Here is a 16,351-nt window from a genome sequence, read left to right on the forward strand (position 1 = left end):
GGCAAGGGAAAGACGGGAGTCATCATTTAATAGGTGCACAGCAGGGTCCACAGGAAACTGAACTCCTGTTATGTCCGTAACAATGTCTATCACCTTTCTCCACAATCTAGATACTTCTGGACACTCCCACATTACATGTAAAAAGGAGCCAAGGGTTCCATGAGGGCAAAAAGAGCAATATGGGTCAGGGGCAAATCCCATCAGATGTCTTATTCTGGGCGTTACATATGCCCTATGGCAGAATTTCAAATGTATATATCTATGATTTGGATTTTTTGAGGCACCAGAGACGTTGTTCCAAATGGCTTCCCAGTTTAATTCTTGTCCCAAATCTATTATGTATCTATCCCAGGCCTTCATTCCTGTTGTGGATGTATACTTTTGGGAGTTGAGTCTATCATAGAGGTATGACACTATTTGCTTTATATTGAGATACCAACTGTACTAGCCCCATTAATGTCCAGCAGTGTGTTGATGCCCTTAACTTCCCAATGTTTGTTAATGAAAGGTTTCCCCCCAGACAAAAGGTGACTATTATTCCATAATGGGAATGATTTACAACCATATATTTTTGAAGTTAATGAATTTTTCTGATGCCCTGAACACTTGAATCATGTATGTCAAAATTGGACCATAATGTAGAGTTAATCTCTTGATACGCACGCCTGTGAGAGGAAAGTCTTTTAATCTAATAGGTGCTATTAGTTCTTCTTCTATATTTTTCCATGAGGAAGTGTAGGCCTCATCTATCCAGTACCTAAAACTTCTTCGTACAAATGCCCAGTGGTATAACTTAAAATTAGGACAAGCCAGTCCCCCATCCATTCTACTAGCCTGAAGAGCTGACCATTTTAACTGTGGTCGTTTACCGTTCCACACATAACCTCTTAGTAAGGACTCCAATTATTTCCAGTATCCCATTGGAGGTGCAAGTGGGATCATTGAGCTTACAAAGTTAATGCGGGGCAAAATGGTCATTTTGATGACTGAAATACGGGCAGGTACTGAGCTTGGAAAATGTTTCCATCTCTTTATATCCACCTCAATTTTTTTCAAAATGGTTGAGTAATTCAGTTTCGCCACAGACATAGGGGAAGTATTTATTTTAACACCCAAGTATAGGACCTCATTTATGACATTCATCTTGGCTGGGAGAGATACCTTATCTTTATCTGTATTAATAAGCATAAGGGCAGATTTTGAAAGATTGACCTTATATCCTGAAAGGTATCCAAGTGTCGTTAAGACACATGGGAGCGTTCGCTGGACATTTGCCAAATAAACCAATGTATCGTCAGCATAAAGTGATATTGAATGTGATGTTGAACCAATTGTAATAGGGGAGATTGTGGAAGAGTTTCTGATCAAGTGTGCTAGGGGTTCTATGGACAATGTAAAAAGTAAGGGAGACAGGGGGTCCCCGTGTCTCGTGCCTGTTTTATGTCAAATAACTCTGACATACCTCCCCCGACACACACTCGGGCTGAAGGATTGGCGTAAAGTGTTTGAACCATTTTCATGAATTTATCACCAAATTTGAATTCTTTCATTGTCCTCCAAAGGAACGGCCATTCCAGGCGATTTTCAGCATCTAGAAAAAGCAGGCCACTGTCCGGTGGTAATTTATGGGATGCACTAAGTATGTGTAATAGCCGACGGATATTATCAGACGCTAAGCGACCCTTGATGAAACCAGTTTGATCCGGGCTAATAATGTCCCCTATAACATTCTCAAGTCTTCTGGACAAGACTTTAGAAAATATTTTGAAATCAGCATTTATCAAAGATATTGGGCGGTGATTGTCACACTCCAAGGGGTCCCTACCGGGTTTAGGAATGACTGTGATCAGGGCTGTGTTCAAGTCCCTGTGAAAGGCACCCTTTTCAACAGCATAATTCAAAGTGTCCATCCATATTGCTCCAAGAATGTCCCAGAGTTCAAGATATAGTTCAACCGGTATCCCATCTATGCCGGGTGTTTTGCCTCTATTTGTAGCTTTTACTGCTTTAACCCTTGTGTTATCTTCGGGTCATTCTGACCCATCAGTCATTGTGACCCACCGTCGTATTGCGACAAATTTACCGCATACAAAGACAAAGTGAAGCATTTTCTTTTAACAGCTAGGCTGTCTCAGACCCCCCACATTGCGATGGTTAAAAGAAAATTATTTTAATTTGTTTTTGTATTGGGTAAAATTGGGTAAACACAACGATGGTTCGTTATGAACCTTTGGGTCATGTGACCCGAAGGCAGCACGAGGGTTAAGTAATTCCTCTAATGTAATGGCAGAATCTAGTTCCCCGCTATCTTCTGCTGTCAACGTAGGAAGCTGTAGTCCACTAAAGAAGTCGCAAAAGTCATTTTCGGAAGGTGTTGGTCCAACTGTATACAGGTCTTGATAGAAATCTTTAAAGTCTCAATTACTTCCTCTGTTGATGTCACCACACCCTTCCTGGCACATCTGATAGCTGGTATCGCTCTTTTTGCTTCCTGCTGCTTGAGTGTCAATGCCAGCAAATGACTTGGCCTGCTGCCTTCTGTGTAATACTTATGTTATGTAATGTGTATCATATATTCTGCCCTACGTCTTAGTAAGTCATTCAACTCTGCCTGTTTTATTTTAAGCAGATTTTCTGTTGTTATATTGTAATCGTCCTTAACCCTCGTGCTGCCTTCGGGTCACATGACCCAAAGGTTCATAACGAACCATCGTTGTGTTTACCCAATTTTACCCAATACAAAAACAAATTAAAATAATTTTCTTTTAACCTTTGCAATGTGGGGGGTCTGAGACAGCCCAACGGTTAAAAGAAAATGCTTCACTTTGTCTTTGTATGCGGTAAATCTGTCGCAATACGACGGTGGGTCACAATGACTGATGGGTCAGAATGACCCGAAGATAACACAAGGGTTAAGATCATTCTCCAAGAGCATACATTCTTCCTCTAGGGTGTTTATCTTTTTTCCCATCCCAGCTCCCATCTACTTTTACGTAGATGGGAGCTGAACCGTATTGCATTATTCCGTATGAACCCCTTGATAGAGGCCCAAATCACCGTCCTATCTGATACACTATCCTTGTTGAAATATATAAATTCCTCTAGGCCTGATTTTAATTGTGTCATAAATTGCTCGTTTTTAACAGGGAAGCATTAAACCTCCACCTACTGAACCTATTCTTGATTCCTCCATAATGAAAGGTGGACATTACAGGGTTGTGATCAGATAGGTGTCTGGGTAATAGTTCTATAGTTACTAGGTGCGAGAACGTCTTATGTCTCGTGGAGAAGAAAGTATAGTCTTTAACAGAAGGATTTTGTGCTCTCCACACATCAGTTAGATTCAAGTCGGATATAAAAAGGTTAAGTGCTTTAGAGGCAGAATCTTGGGAGCTTGATACAGCTGAGGAGGATTTATCAAGATTGCAATCTATAACGGCGTTCATGTCTGACCCAACGTACAGTTGATAATCATCCAACTTCAGTAATTGTGAAGTGATTGAGGGAAGAAATTCGGGTTCAAAAGTAGCTGGGGCATACAGACTTATAAAAGCAACCTTTTTACCCTGAATGGACGTACGGCAAAATGCCATTCGTCCTGCATTGTCAGAGCCAGTCTTTTCAATTGCAGGGTTTTTCCTGCATAGAGAAAATGTTGGCGCGCGCCAAAGCCGTTTTCCCGAGTGCCAATGACAAATCCCGAGCGCCAGAGGCAAAAAAAGTCGAATATGTTCTCAAGTACGCTACAGCCAAAACCCTCGTTCTGTTTTGATCAATAGTAATCGAGTTGATAAGCGTGTCTTCTTGTCTGATCAATACGCAACTGTGAGGTGCGCGAATGGACAGTAGCCACTATACTGTCGTTCCGTTGCGAGGGCCAGCCTGACGTGCACAAATACACCTGTACAAATGCAAATGAAATTTCCACTCAAATGCTGACAAAAGTTTGATTTACGATTTCCAACGCAGCCTCCATTGGTATTCTTAACCTGGAATGATAATATATAGTGCTGTGTGCTGTGTGTTTCCTCTATGGCTACATTTCTGCCACCACGGTATCAGAAATCAGGCTGTACAACATTTTAGGCCGTCTATCAGCAGTGATTGTAAAGGCCGAAATATGCTTCTGCGTCTCCGTTTACGGATGGGCGGGCGCACGGATACGCACGGATAAGGACGGATAGACTTCGTTTATGGTTCTCCGTAGGAGAAGGATAGGTGGCGCAACGTTTTTTTGTAAGTCGTCGTAGAGTGTTTATTTACCTAGGTTATCGAGAAGTCGGAGCAAATTTACAAATTTGCCGTTTCATCAATAAAATACGCACATTTTCAGCAACTACTCTGCCCATTTCTCGTCACATTTTAATTCAGATGCTGATTTACATGTACTGTTTAGCTGAAATTTGAATTGTGAAAACTTACAGCAATGGCGTTCAAACGATTCTGTTCGTCCTGTTTATCACGGCAACCCCGCCCCCGCCCCTGACGCAAGCGGTTTTTAATACTGACCAATCACAGCCAAGGGGGTCTCCGTAGCTCTCCGTCGCTCTCCGAAATTACGACGGATAGTTAGAAAATTCAGGAGGTGCACGTCGCTCTCCGTCAGCCCGAGAAATGGGCAGTGTAGTTGCTGAAAATGTGCGTATTTTATTGATGAAACGGCTAATTTGTACATTTGCTCCGACTTCTCGATAACCTATGGAAAATAAACACTACACGACGACTTACAAAAAAACGTTAAAAGACACGTTAAAAAGACTCAAACTTACATGACAAACACTGCTGCCGGCGTGCACCTCAAGTACGGATGTGACCCTACAAGCTCACACCCAGTTATATTGGCACAAGCCTTAGGTGTGGCCTCACCGTCACACCCTTTGGAGCCACACCCATATCACAGTCACCCCCCTCTTAAGTTATCATCGTCCCGATGATAAGACCCAATACATAAATCACCCCACACAACAAAAGTCCTATTCTATAATTAAACCTGACACTATCTCCTTTAATGCTATCAAGCAAACACGGTTAGTATGCGCAATAGGCCTACTCCCAAGTCCCCCCTCATCCTCAACCCCTGGTCTCTGCACTGTGGACCTCGGCAGACAAAATGGGTTTGTATGCCTCCTGACCTGCTGCCTCCGGGACCGCCGAGGTTGCGTCAGGGATATTGGTGATTCCTCTTCCGTTCGCTCACATTCTGACACACCCGACGTTTCAGCGTTGGACGACTCGCTTCCCGCCACATCCAAGCCATTGTCCAGTGAATGATGACTCAAGGCAAGCCGGGTCCTTGGGGCCCGCTGCATCACCACCACTGCTTCTCCCTCTGAGTGTTCCTGGGCCTCCTCTGTGACCGGTTCAGCAAGCTCCTCCAGGCCCAGATCTTCAGATTCCCCTGGCCCACATGGTCGCAGCTCCATCCTGTGAATATTCTTTGGGGCCTGAGACGCATCCAGAGGGACAACAGTATAAACAGGTTTGTTAGTGTCTGGGTGACCTACCACCCGGAAAGGCACTGCCATCCATAGATCCTGGATCTTGTGTCTTCCCTTGAAGTTGTGGTTCTGCCGGTATACCAACTGGCCCACTTCCAAAGCACAATGTCTGGTTGCAGGGCCACAATATCTTTTGCGAGCCTCCGCGGCCTGTTCCATCTGCTGTAGCGCTGCCTGATGGGCTGCTTGCAGGCGCCTCTGATGCTCTTCAACCCAGTCATCCACTGTCCCTGAAAAATCATTGTCCTCCACTCCAAGCAGAATATCAATGGGCAGATTGGAAGACTACCCAAACATAAAAAATATGGCGTAAAACCTGTACTGGCATGTTCTGTGGTATTATAGGCGAATATTACCTCTGGCAGATGCTCTACCCATCTCATTTTCTTGTTTGGAGGGAGGGTCCTCAGTAGGTCATGGAGAGTACGGTTAAATCTCTCACATTGCCCGTTACCCTGAGGATGATAGGGAGTGGTGCGACTCTGTTTGATTCCATATAGTTTGCACAGTTGGTGAACGACATCCGCCTCGAAGCACTTGCCCTGGTCTGAATGGATACGCTGTGGCACGCCATACCTCTGAATCCACTCCCGCACCAGGGATTTAGCAACCGTCCCCGCCTTCTGATCTTTTGTTGGAATTGCCACTGTAAATTTTTACAAAATATCAGAGAAGATCAGGACATTTTCATGACCATCACTGGACGGCTCCAAGACTGTGAAGTCCATGGCCACCACCTCAAAGGGTCTGGATGCCAGTAGACTTCCTAGCTCCGTCACCACCTTTGGCACTGGTGCCTTCGAAACCATGCACCTTCTGCACTGCTTGCAATAGGCCTCAATGTCTTGGTACATACCTGACCAGTAACATCGAGCTCTTATCAGCCTGAATGTCCTCTCAACCCCCTGGTGTCCGTGTTCCTCATGCATCCTTCGTAGGACCTCCCCTTGCAGACTGCATGGCAAAACCACCTGCTTGATGGGACCCCGCCGAGTGTCGTGGAACTGCCGAAATAAGACGCCACCTTCCTCCATCACCCTCTCCCATTGGCGCAACAGTTCCTGTGTTCGGCCATCTTCTCTGGCTCTCTCTCCAGGCCCCGGCTTCTGGACCTGGGACCAGTACTTCAAGAAGGCCATAATAACAGGATCTGCTTGTTGTTGGGATGACAGGACCTCATCGGAGTACACTGGAAAACTGGATGAAGAACTCACTTCATTAACTGTAACGGAACAGCCCACCTCACCTGGCGCTGACTGGACCGCAGGGGTCTCTTCTGCTACTGGCTCAGGTGAAGGTGCCAATATCCTTTCAGGGGCCCTGGACTGTCTGGAGAGAGCGTCCGCGTTCCCATTCTGCTTCCCTGGCCGGTACTGGATGTCAAAATCGAATCTGGCCAGGTCAGAGGCCCACCTCTGCTCAATGGCTCCCAGCTTTGCAGTCTGCAGATGGCTAAGGGGATTGTTATCTGTAAAGATGGTAAACTTGCGCCCCAACAAGTACTCACGGAATTTAACTGTTACCGCCCATTTTAATGCCAGCAGCAGTTCTAACTTCATTGCGCTGTAGTTTTCCATATTTCTCTCTGACGATCGCAGACCTCGACTTGCATAGGCGATTGGTCTTCTCCCCTTTTCCCCATCCTGCGACAAGACGGCTCCCAGGCCCTGATGGCTAGCGTCAACCTCCTTTTTTTTTAAAAAGTCTGCATATGCGAGCACAGGAACTGAAATTAACTTCCGTTTTAAATGCTGGAATGCTAACTCGCACTGGGGACTCCAAAATTCCAAAAATTGAGACACCCTCAACTTTGACCCCTGTCCCTTTGGAGAGGCAAGAGTGGACAAACCATGTAATGGACTAGCCAGTTGAGAGAAGTTCTTCACAAAGCGCCTATAATAGCCAGCAAATCCAAGGAACAACTTGAGCTCTGTGTAGTTTTGCGGATGTTGCCACTCTGCTACGGCCTTAATCTTTCCCGGGTTGGTAGACACCCCATCTTGAGAGATGACATGACCCAAGTAGTGCACTTCTCGCTGGAATAAGCTGCACTTGCTCCACTTCACCTTCAATCCATGCTTTCTAAACCGGGACAATACCACCTGTAGACGAGCTAGGTGTTGCTCAAAGCAGGGTGAGAAGATGACCACATCATCTAAATATAGCAAGAGGGACTGAAAATGCTGATCTCCTAAAATCCTTTCCATGAGCCTTTGAAATGTCCTCGGAGCATTACATAGACCAAATGGCATACGATTAAATTCATACAGGCCAAATGGAGTACAAAAAGCAGTCTTATGTCGGTCCTTCTCTACCACTGCAACTTGATTGTATCCGCTGGCCAGATCTAAAGTTGAGAACCACTTGGCTCCGTGCATGGCATCCAGGGACTCCTCTATTCTTGGTAGGGGGTATGCATCCTTCCTGGTCTTCCAATTTAATGGTCGGTAATCCACACACATCCTTATGCTGCCATCTTTCTTCTTTACAATGACCAGGGGTGAGGAATATGGGCTACTACTCTCCCTTATCACTCCCATCTCCAACAGCTGTTTAATGTGTGCCTTCACTTCCTCATACTGACTAGGGGGTAATCTCCGATACCTCTGACGCACTGGTGTCTCATCTGTCACTGGAATCTCATGTTGTATGACTTCCGTACAGCCCAAATCATTGTCACTAAACGCAAAGACATCTGCATACTCAGACAGTAAAGCCCTGGCCTGCCCTACCTGCTGCTCAGACAGACCAGGACACGTAAACTGCTGCAGATGAGAGTTTTCTGCTCCCTGAATGCTTACTGAAGCCTCACTGAAACCGACTGAGACCTGCACTTCCTGTGGACCCACGTCTTGAAAATGTACTGTCCCTGCTCCTACTACAACCTTAGCTGCATAAATATGAGCTATGCGTGTGTATGGCCGTAAACAAGTGTCCATAGTTCCAACATTTAGGACTGGAATCAGAATCTGACCCCTCTGCATCTTTACATATGCTGTGGAAACCAATAAGTTACCTGGTAGTACCCCTTCATCCAACTCTAATGCCTCAACCAAAACTGCCTGCCCACAAGCAGTGTTACATTGGGGCCCTGTGGCTGGTACTAAACACATACACCCTGCAATTATTCCTTTATCTTGTTTTTGAGTACCACAAATTTTATAGACATGGGTCTAAAATGACCCATATGGATTCACTATGGAATTTGATAGAAACTTTGGATATTTGCAATTTGGAACATATTTACTGTGAATAACTATTCACCTGCCACACATTTCACAGCTCAACCCTGCTGCTTTTAGGTTGGGAGATGTTCATCAGTGACAGCATCATTGAGGAGGTTCTGAAATGCAACAACTTAGAGATGAAGAGCTGCAGCAACAAAAGGGAAAGAGTGGAGAAGCATCAAACAGGAATTCATGGCCTCTATCAGTTTGACCCTCCTTGCAGGGGAGGACAAGAGCCTAGATGTGGCCTTGCGAGAGAGTTTTTGGATCCAATTGCAAAATCCAATGTATTAAGCCACCATGGGGCTAAATATATTTGAGGATATCCTCAGCTTCATAAAGTTTGATGATAAGAGCTCTTTTTGTGGCTGGGTGGTAGTTGCATTTAGTTTTTACTCCACATCTTTCCATCACCTCTTTAATATACTTTTGGAGCTGTGACTTGGCCTTCATGCGCCTGACAAGGTCCTTGTCTAGCTCCTTGATGAACTGCTGCTTGGTCACACCACCCATGTAATCATGGTGTTGTTGTAGAAGTTAGTGTAGGCATTGAGGGTGGCAACATCCAGCACATTGTGCCAGACAACTCTGTGTTCTCCACTTACATGAGTAGGTGCAAACTATCTGATCCATTGTGTCCACTGCTTTTATTTTGTTACAGTACTGGATCACAACATGGTTGTTATCCACTGCTTTGCCATCATGCATGGTGCTCAGAAGGACAACAGCCTTTCCCTTCTTCAGCACATAGCTCACCATAGTCATGTTGCCATTGAATCCAAAATAACCCTTGTGCTGCCTTCGGGTCACATGACCCAAAGGTTCATCACCTGTCAGCACCTGCCTGGTCGTCGGTCGGCCAACGCTGGACCTGGTCGCGAGTCTCCCGGTCCTGTCCTACATCTATAAAGTTGAACAATGGATTCTGGTGTTTCAAAACCCATTGACACTGTATGACTATGTTTAGCCTGTGTTCTGCTCCTCTCTCTCACCAACCGTCTCTGGAGGAGGGGATCCCTCTCTGAATTGCTCCTCCCAAGGTTTCTTCAATTTTTTCTCCTGTTGGGAGTTTTTCTGGGAGTTTTTCCTTGTCTTCCTTGAGGGTTTAGGTTGGTTGAGGGGCAGTTCTATGGGCGTATGTGAAGCCCTCTGTGACATGCTTGCGTGTAAAAAGGGCTATACAAATACATTTGATTTGATTTGATTCATAACAAACCATCGTTGTGTTTACCCAATTTTACCCAATACAAAATCAAATACAAATAATTTTCTTTTAACCTTTGCAATGTGGGGGGTCTGAGACAGCCCAACGGTTAAAAGAAAATGCTTCACTTTGTTTTTGTATGCGGTAAAGTTGTCGTAATACAACGGTGGGTCACAATGACTGATGGGTCAGAATGACCCGAAGATAACACAAGGGTTAAATGGCAACATGACCATGAAAAAATTTGGAACTTGGCATCTCCCTTCATTTGGATGTCTTTGTGACTCGTATGTTCAGCTTGTTCTGGTGAAGAGTCCCCACAATGTTCAGGTCTACCACATATGGGACCCTCACATCGCACATCCAGAATATTTTAATTCCACATTTTGCAGGCTTGCTGGCCGGGCATGTATGGCACACACTGATCATCTCTGGTGACAAAGTTACTGGGAATGAACTGTCTTCTGCAATTAGCAAAGCCCTGCAATTAGCAAAGCCCTGTTCCTCTTGTCATCAAAAGTCAAGCTGGTGATATCATATCTCTTTAGCCCCATGGTGGCTTTATACATTGAATTTTGCAATTGGATCCAAAAAAGCCACATCTAGGCTCTTGTCCTCCCCTGCAAGGAGGGTCAAACTGATAGAGGCCATGAATTCCTGTTTGATACTTCTCCACTCTTTCCCTTTTGCTGTTGCAGCTCTTCGTCTCAAAGTTGTTGCATTTCAGGACCTCATCAATGATGTCACTTGTGAACATCTCCCAGCCTAAAAGCAGCTGTGTTGAGTTGTGAAATGTGTGACAGGTGAATATGTACACAGTAAATATGTTCCAAGTTGCAAAAATTAACTAATATCAAAAATTCCTATAAAACTCCATAGGAATACATATGGGTCATTTTTGACCCATGTCTGTAAACTGAAGGTAGTAACACAAAAACAATGCTTGTTTATAAATTAAGAAAAGAAAGAAGAAAAATAAGTATTTGTGGCAATAAAAAACGAGATATTTAATGAATACTTGGAATATTAAATTATGAAATTAGATGATTTCTAAAGATATGGCAAAGACACACTCAGCCATACATGAAATATCATAGGAAATTAATGCGGGTCATTTTAGACCCATGTTGTGCATTAGAGGGGTAGTGTTACAAACAATATTTTATTCCAAAAGTAAGAAAGAAAAAATGAAAATAAGGACTTGTGATGACCAAAAAGAAGTTAATTGAGGAATACCTGGAATACTGAATGATTAAATATATTTTTTGCGAAGATATAGAAAATGTTAACTCTCCCGGGTCACTTTAGACCCATGTTGTGTATCAAAGGGATACATTTAGTCATTTTAGCAGTCGCTCTTGTAGCACAGTCCACAGACAAAGCACGGTACCATCACACCTTCTCCTACCCCAGACAAGGAAAGGGTCTTCCCCTTTGTCCTTCTCCCAGAGGAGAAGCTTCAAAGCTTCTGACCCAGCATGGGGTCAGATACAGAGGCCACACGGCCCACAGTATCAGACAAAGGATTTACAAGGAAGAACTTTCTTATGTGGATTTACAAACATATTCTCAAGGACTACATGGCTCATGGACACTATTTCAATGACAGTAGTTGATGTGTTATAATGTGTGTTTTTCCCATTTACTTAGAACGTTGTTTAATTGACCAATGAAAGAGGTCACCTTCACGGGGACCCCCCCCCCCCTTTTCTTTGGAGTATAAAACCCCCAAACGTACAATCACCCTCGCTTGTTCGTAGGATTAAACTGAAGTGCTCGCGACATTTCTAAACTATTCCTCTCAACCTGCAAATTCACTGAGCGCCCGGAACTTTGGCCAAAGATTCCGTTGTTCTATTTTCGTTGGACGATAACGAAACCATTGACTCTACCCTTCTTCAAACCGACAAAAGTAACTACGATTTGCAATATTTCTTACCTGTGACATATTGGCATGTTGTGATTGAATTGTTGATGTTGATTGTATTTTACAAATGAGTTAGCTTAACCCTTGCTAAGTCAGTTGCCCTTGCTCGGCCATTGTTACCACAAAGGCCTACCTGTCCCTCTCTACCCCTCTCTCACTCTCTCTCCCTCCCCCCTTTACACGCGCTCTACACAGCCATTGTGTTGCTCGCCCTCATTTGCATCCAGCCACTGTACTACTCTGACTAACCCATAACTTATCTGGTATTTGTTCATTATAATTACATTCTCCTAAATAAATCATTGTGTATTATATTCGCGTATCACTCACGTTATCTGATCTGCTCTACTTTCATAGAATTCACGACTTAAGATTAGACTGATTATTACGAAGGCTATTATTTAAATATTATTCAATAAGGTTTCCTCTATCCCTTTAACAATAAGAGGTGGTGCCCTAAGAACTACATACTTTATTATTTAAATTAAGTATTACTAATCTTAAACGAGCAAACCCCGCTACATATTGGAGCCCCGTGAGAGGCTTTGAAACAGATTGAAATGAGCGATTTATAACGGAGATACATTTTCTATTACTATTTTGGTACCATACACGCTTCGGAAAGGTGTATTATAGTAGTGTTGGCGATTTGGGTTGAGTAAATCAACCAAGCAACTGATAAGTTGCCATTGTCTAGTTAGAGGTAGATAACAGACATTGATCAGTCCAAAAGGACTTTGATTTTGAAGGAGACTACGCAGTTCTCTACATTAAGCTATATGCTTCTACCTTGTTAAACAATTGGTAAATTGATTAACTTAGCTTTTCGGAAAAAGCTTCACTTTGTTTTGCATGTAATTCAACATTAATGTAAACACTCAACCTCTAGAATCAGTAAAGTAACAGTAAAATAATTATTGAGACAGGAGAAGCTGCTTATTTAAGGACCTTTATTGTTGCTTAACCGGAAATAGTTACCTTTCGTGAACAAAGACCTGTAATTTGATTTTCATTCCGCGCACTTAAAAGTGGAAGTTGTCAGAATATTGGCGCTGTTGACCATACTGAACTGTAATCCTATTTACCCCTCATCAATATACAACTTTAACAACAATCGCTAAATAATAATTAAACGTAAAGTGTATTATTTTTAGTTTGCCCACTCTATCTGCGATCAGTCCAAAAGGACTTTTGTTTGGAAGTAGCCGAACAACGCAGCCTGTACTGCCACAATATTGTTAAACAATTCCGAAATTGATAAACTAGCTTTTCGAAAAGAAGCTTCACTGTTTTGCATTCAATTTGAGGTGAATGTAAAACCCTTGCCCAAATTAAAGCTACATTATAGATGCAGCAACAATTTAGTTCATTATCTGTTTGATTCTACACGCTAAACCGGCTAACTTAATGTGCTATAGTATTTAAATACATTGTACTTCTCAGTCCAGTTTAGGCTAAAACAAATCAACAGCTACTCAATCTAAATTCTCTAATCGTTTATAGATAATATAACAAGATTACTGAAATTAAGATTTAATATAGGCCTAAAAGAATAAATAATTTGTTTGAATCTTTGATCCTGGAAGGTGACTTTAATATTAGTTTTAATTTCTGAATATTAATCTCAGTTTTTGATTGTTAATCTTTGAATATTAACTTCTGATTTTAATTTTAATATTAATTTGGTAAACAATTTTTTTTAATCTTTGATCCTGGGTGGTGACTTTAATATTAATTTTAATTTCTGAATATTAATCTCAGTTTTTGATTGTTAATCTTTGAAAATTAACTTCTGATTTTAACTTTTAATATTAATTTTGTAAACAATTTTATTTATTTTCTGAATCTTTGATCCTGGATGGTGACTTTAATATTGATTTTAATTTCTGAATATTAATCTCAGTTTTTGATTGTTAATCTTTGAATATTAACTTCTGATTTTAATTTTAATATTAAGTTGGTAAACAAAAAAGAAAAGAAAAGTATATATTTTACCAAAAAGAGAACCACCACAAAACTAAAGTGCCTATCAACATTATCACAATAGCATTGTGTTAATAACTTCCAGTAGCCGAACCAAACATGTCTCACCTCACGGAAGCTGAGAAACTGATGGTCCACCTATCCAAGAAAGAAAACCCAGGATATGTGGAAACTCTGACCGGACTACCTTTCGAAGACGTCTCCAAGAAAACCCTGGAAGTGGTTGCACAAAATGTGGGCCAAATATTGAACAAAGACCAAACTATCAAATGCATATCCAGCCTCGGTCTAAACTATGCTGCACAACTCAGGTTATCAATTGCAGATGTCAAAACACAATGGGAGCAAGCTCTCCAAGATCAAGAAAATGCAAAACAAGAAAAGAAAGAGAACGACAAAACCAGGAACGGCTGGAACAAGCAACCAGCGACCTCACTAAAGAACTAGATGGAGCTAGGAAACAGCTAACGGAACAGGAAACGCAGCTAACGGAACAGGAAACGCAGCTAATGGAACAGGAAATAACCCTCAAAGATGCCCTCAAAGAAAAAGAAAAGGAACAAGACCGACGGGAGCTAATGGAACAAGAAACCAGTGACCTGACTGGAGAACTGGATAGAGCTAGACAACAGCTAATGGAACAGGAAACAACCCTCAGGGATGCCCTCAAGGCAAAAGAAACTGAACAAGAAATCCGGGAGACACTGCAACAGGAGAACAAGGAACTGGCTACGGAACTGGGAGACCTAAAAGAAGAAATTCAGGGGGTTCAGAAACGCAAAAAGGACTCAACCGCCCTCATGGAAAACACAGTGAAGATATTGGATGAAGCTAATGAAAAAGTAGCAGACTACGACCACCTAAAAGAAGAATTGCACACTCTCTACACAAAATTCCAACACCTGGACCAAGATCTCTCACACATCACAGCTGACAGGGAGACAATGAAGAAAGACTTACATGAAACAAAAGTGGAACTACTATCTACCATTCATAAGCTGAACAAAGCGAACGCCACGATCCTAGACAAAGAAAACTCCAACACCGACCGAAGGTGGAGAACTGACATCAGAGAAATGGATCTGCAACCAAGAAACCAGTACCCAAGACAGCTGCAATCACCTGAAGCACCGCTCCACTCAGAATACGAAACAAGAAGACCATATAGGGATACATACCCTCCCAGCCAATCTCTGTACCAAGCTGACATGAATCCACGAAGAACGAGGGGAACATAAGATGTGGAGCAGCAGAGCAGAAGACTGGATGACCAGAAAATGGAGCTACAATTCCAACCTGAATGTCGCGGTCAAACCACCGCCCCAAACAGATGGGATGACGATGATGAACCCTCAAGTCCAGCCTATCCACAAAATGCATGGGAAATGCATGACCTGCCACCAGCAGTGTCACTAGATCTGCTATTGAAAATGAGCAGGAACATAGAGAAGTTCAATCCAGACAATCCCACTCAGAGCATTGAGATGTATCTAGAACAACTGAACTCTAATCTTGAACGCCTGCCTACAGCTACAGACGCGGACAAGCTGTACCTGTTGAAGAACACCTCTTCCAGCTCAATCAGAGCCCTGCTTGACAGGCAACCTGCTGGAGAACGCCACAGCTATGACATGGCTTGCCGAACCCTCAAGGCTTGGCACTCAGAAAGTAAAGGCTCCTGCTGCACTACCGCCCTGCACACAAAACAAAAGGCCAACGAAAACCCAAAGACATTCTATGAGAGGCTCCGGAAAGCCTATTTCGCAACAGAAAACCAACCCGGAGGAGAAGAAACTCCCATGTTCAAGTCAGTGTTCATCAACAACCTCTCCCAATCCATAAAACCCTTCATGACGACCTTCGCGAACCAGGAAACCATGACGGCTCTGAAGCTGAGGGACATGGCATATAAATCATGGGCGAACAACAATCGATCCCAAGACTCAAATGTCCATGTGGTGGAATCAGACTCACACCTACAACTAGAAGGAAGAGAACTCCAGAGACCCTACGAACCCAGCACGGTACCATCACACCTTCTCCTACCCCCGACAAGGAAAGGGTCTTCCCCCTTTGTCCTTCTCCCAGAGGAGAAGCTTCAAAGCTTCTGACCCAGCATGGGGTCAGATACAGAGGCCACACGGCCCACAGTATCAGACAAAGGATTTACAAGGAAGAACTTTCTTATGTGGATTTACAAACATATTCTCAAGGACTACATCGCTCATGGACACTATTTCAATGACAGTAGTTGATGTGTTATAATGTGTGTTTTTCCCATTTACTTAGAACGTTGTTTAATTGAGGTTTGATTATAACTTCCCTTCAAGTATAGTTAAGTCAGCCAATCTTGATATCAAAATGATTGTACCATACTAACAAAACCATTTACGAATGTTGTATTGTTATATTCTGAAGTTTGAGCATTCCATGGACAGTTGAAATAACGGAACTCAAAAGGTACAGCTACTTCACACCTAGGCAGATCTCAGGACGACGCCCAGGTGGGGGG

This window comes from Osmerus eperlanus, chromosome 19 (assembly GCF_963692335.1).
Source record: "Osmerus eperlanus chromosome 19, fOsmEpe2.1, whole genome shotgun sequence".
In the NCBI taxonomy this organism is placed as follows: Eukaryota; Metazoa; Chordata; class Actinopteri; order Osmeriformes; family Osmeridae; genus Osmerus; species Osmerus eperlanus.